We start from the raw sequence: 4,947 nt of genomic DNA on the forward strand, positions 1-4,947 counted from the left end.
TGTTGCTATTTTTTCGTTATTATTATTTTTATTATTACTATTTAAGAGAAGTAATGAACAATTGAAATTAGATATTTTAAGAACAGTAACAGCATTAAAGTAGATCTTTCACATATGAAGTATATAAAAAAAAAGCAAAAAGTGAAATAAGATAGAAAAGTGGGCCCCTCAAGCAAGAGAACTCTACCCCAAGACAATGGAGGACCATGATACAGAGGTTATAGTCCTGCCCAAGACTAGAGAACAATGGTTTGATTTTGGAGTGCCCTTCTCCTAGAAGAGCCTGCTTACCATAGCTAAAGACTACTTTTGTCTGACTATTGCTTGAAAGTTAGAGCTTTTGAAAGTTTAGTATTATTATTATTATTATTATTATTATTATTATTATTATCCAAGCTACAACCCCTAGTTGGAAAAGCAAGGTGTGCTATAAGCCACAATAGGGAAAAAATAGCGCATTGAGGAAAGGAAATAAGGAAAATAAATAAATGATGAGAATAAATTAACAATAAAAGCATTCTAAGTAACAGTAACAACGTCAAACGCAGATATGTCATGTATTAAACTCATAAAAAGGCTTATGTCTCTGCCTGTTCAACATAAAAACATTTGCTGCCAACTTCTTGAACTTTTGAAGTTCTACTGATTCAAATGGTTAAATATTCAAATGGTTTTACTGATTGACTATCATCTATAAACTAGAGAGGAAAAGTCTTTAATAGGTTGATCTAAAGCCCTGTCCACACGATCGAGCATGCCCGACGGGCAAACAGTGATACCCAGGCCACAGTAGTTAGTGAAAATGAGGGTTGATGACGTCAGAAGCGGTTAAACTATAGGCAGGGATCTGGCTCACACTGTATGATGCCAGATCCCTGTCTGTGGTTTTCCCACTTCTGACGTCATTAACCCTCATTCTTGCTAACTATCGTGGTCTGGTATCACTGTTTGCCCGTCGGGCATGCTCGATCGTCGTGGACAGTGCTTAAGACTCTTTAAGTACCTGAATGAATTAATATAGTAGTTTACAATATTTAAGGTAAGGACAGCGGCAGAGCCATTTTGGCGGGGTAAAAGCAAAATCTAGGCGAGCGTCCGCTAGTTTGTTGGCTAGTTTTCCTCAGCTATAGCTAAATTTTAAGGAGATCATTAATGTATTGCTGATTAGGTTAAGGTGAAGAGGAATATATTCTCTATCTTGATGTTTTAGAGAAGAGAATGAAACGATGGAAATGTAAATTTCGAGTTATAGATAGAAATAGGCGAATGTGGTATAATGCAAAATTTGGGAGTGACGAAAATATTCGTTGGCTAATTTACAAACGCATACACACATCTATGTACTCGAATACATATAAAAAACTATCTCTCTCTCTCTCTCCTCTCTCTCTCTCTCTCTCTCTCTCTCTCTCTCTTCTCTCTCTCTCTCTCTCTCTCTCGTCGTCAGGTATGTAAACACATACACGCTTGTTACTATAAGTATTGGCAAATTAGGAGTCTCCCCCCAATACTCTCTCTCTCTCTCTCTCTCTCTATCTCTCTCTCTCTCTCTCTCTCTCTCTCTCTCTCGAAACGCATGACGGTTACCTGACGTATCGATCAATTTGACCAGCTATTCAGTTGCCTATAGAGCTTTAGTAGAATAGTTCTGATCAATCCTTGTTATAGCAAAAATTGTTCTACCATAATCGTATAAAGAAGACTTTTCATAAGAAAGATTTTCAGTATAAAAACAGATTTTAATCGAGAACGGGCGCTGTTTAATTTAATTGTGTCTTTCTTTTGAAAAATATATTTTGCAAAACAAATTCGTTCAAACCACGAAATTAATTCAGAATAAAATTACTACTCTTACCTTATACTTTCACAAAGTTTTGATCTTTGCTAGGTACCTTAGATGTATAATCTTTACTGTATACCTTCCCAAAGTTTTGACCTTTTATCAGGTCTCCTTAGATGTATAATCTTTACTGTATACCTTCCCAAAGTTTTGACCTTTTATCAGGTTCCTTAGATGTATAATCTTTACTGTATACCTTCCCAAAGTTTTGACCTTTTATCAGGTTCCTTAGATGTATAATCTTTACTGTATACCTTCCCAAAGTTTTGACCTTTTATCAGGTACCTTAGATGTATAATCTTTACTGTATACCTTCCCAAAGTTTTGACCTTTTATCAGGTACCTTAGATGTATAATCTTTACTGTATACCTTCCCAAAGTTTTGACCTTTTATCAGGTTCCTTAGATGTATAATCTTTACTGTATACCTTCCCAAAGTTTTGACCTTTTATCAGGTACCTTAGATGTATCATCTTTACTGTATACCTTCAAAGTTTTGACCTTTGTTAGGTACCTTAGATGTATCATCTTTACTGTATACTTTTCAAAGTTTTGACCTTTGTTAGGTACCTTAGATGTATCATCTTTACTGTATCCTTTCCAAAGTTTTGACCTTTGTTAGGTACCTTAGATGTATCATCTTTACTGTATACTTTTCCAAAGTTTTGACCTTTGTTAGGTACCTTAGATGTATCATCTTTACTGTATACTTTTCCAAAGTTTTGACCTTTGTTAGGTACCTTAGATGTATCATCTTTACTGTATACCTTCTAAAGTTTTGACCTTTGTTAGGTACCCTTAGATGTATCATCTTTACTGTATACCTTTCCAAAGTTTTGACCTTTGTTAGGTACCTTAGATGTATCATCTTTACTGTATACCTTTCCAAAGTTTTGACCTTTGTTAGGTACCTTAGATGTATCATCTTTACTGTATACTTTTCCAAAGTTTTGACCTTTGTTAGGTAAGATAGATGTATCATCTTTACTGTATACCTTTCCAAAGTTTTGACCTTTGTTAAGTACCTTAGATGTATCATCTTTACTGTATACCTTTCCAAAGTTTTGACCTTTGTTAGGTACCTTAGATGTATCATCTTTACTGTATTCCTTTCCAAAGTTTTGACCTTTGTTAGGTACCTTAGATGTATCATCTTTACTGTATACCTTTCCAAAGTTTTGACCTTCTGTTAGGTACCTTAGATGTATCATCTTTACTGTATACCTTCCAAAGTTTTGACCTTTGTTAGGTACCTTAGATGTATCATCTTTACCGTATACCTTCTAAAGTTTTGACCTTTGTTAGGTACCTTAGATGTATCATCTTTACTGTATATTTTCCAAAGTTTTGACCTTTGTTAGGTACCTTAGATGTATCATCTTTACTGTATACCTTCCAAAGTTTTGACCTTTGTTAGGTACCTTAGATGTATCATCTTTACTGTATATTTTCCAAAGTTTTGATCTTTGTTAGGTATAGATGTATCATCTTTACTGTATACCTTTCCAAAGTTTTGACCTTTGTTAAGTACCTTAGATGTATCATCTTTACTGTATACCTTTCCAAAGTTTTGACCTTTGTTAGGTACCTTAGATGTATCATCTTTACTGTATCCTTTCCAAAGTTTTGACCCTTTGTTAGGTACCTTAGATGTATCATCTTTACTGTATACCTTTCCAAAGTTTTGACCTTTGTTAGGTACCTTAGATGTATCATCTTTACTGTATACCTTTCCAAAGTTTTGACCTTTGTTAGGTACCTTAGATGTATCATCTTTACCGTATACCTTCTAAAGTTTTGACCTTTGTTAGGTACCTTAGATGTATCATCTTTACTGTATACCTTTCCAAAGTTTTGACCTTTGTTAGGTACCTTTAGATGTATCATCTTTACTGTATACCTTTCCAAAGTTTTGACCTTTGTTAGGTACCTTAGATGTATCATCTTTACTGTATACCTTTTCCAAAGTTTTGATCTTTGTTAGGTACCTTAGATGTATCATCTTTACTGTATACCTTTCCAAAGTTTTGATCTTTGTATTAGGTACCTTAGATGTATCATCTTTACTGTATACCTTTCCAAAGTTTTGACCCTTGTTAGGTACCTTAGATGCAAAATCTTTACTGTATACCTTTCCAAAGTTTTGACCTTGTTAGGTACCTTAGATGTATAATATTTACTGTATACCATTTCCAAAGTTTTGACCTTTGTTAGGTACCTTAGATATATCATCTTCCCCAAAGTTTTGACCTTGTTAGGTACCTTAGATGTATCATCTATTACTGTATACCTTCAAAGTTTTGACCTTTGTTAGGTACCTTAGATGTATCATCTTTACTGTATACCTTTTCCAAAGTTTTGATCTTTGTTAGGTACCTTAGATGTATCATCTTTACTGTATACCTTTCCAAAGTTTTGATCTTGTTAGGTACCTTAGATGTATCATCTTTACTGTATACCTTTCCAAAGTTTTGATCTGTGTTAGGTACCTTAGATGTATCATCTTTACTGTATACCTTTCCAAAGTTTTGACCCCTTGTTAGGTACCTTAGATGCAAAATCTTTACTGTATACCTTTCCAAAGTTTTGACCTTGTTAGGTACCTTAGATGTATAATCTTTACTGTATACCATTTCCAAAGTTTTGACCTTTGTTAGGTACCTTAGATGTATCATCTTCCCAAAGTTTTGACCTTGTTAGGTACCTTAGATGTATCATCTTTACTGTATACCTTCAAAGTTTTGACCTTTGTTAGGTTACCTTAGATGTATCATCTTTACTGTATACCTTTTCCAAAGTTTTGACCTTTGTTAGGTAAGATAGATGTATCATCTTTACTGTATACCTTTCCAAAGTTTTGATCTGTGTAAGTTCCTTAGATGTATCATCTTTACTGTATACCTTTCCAAAGTTTTGACCTTGTTAGGTACCTTAGATGCAAAATCTTTACTGTATAACCTTTCCAAAGTTTTGACCTTTGTAAGGTACCTTAGATGTATAATATTTACTGTATACATTTCCAAAGTTTTGACCCTTGTTAGGTAACTTAGATATATCATCTTCCCAAAGTTTTGACCTTAGTTAGGTACCTTAGATGTATCATCTTT

The sequence above is a fragment of the Palaemon carinicauda genome, chromosome 11 (genome assembly GCF_036898095.1).
Source record: "Palaemon carinicauda isolate YSFRI2023 chromosome 11, ASM3689809v2, whole genome shotgun sequence".
Taxonomy (NCBI): domain Eukaryota; kingdom Metazoa; phylum Arthropoda; class Malacostraca; order Decapoda; family Palaemonidae; genus Palaemon; species Palaemon carinicauda.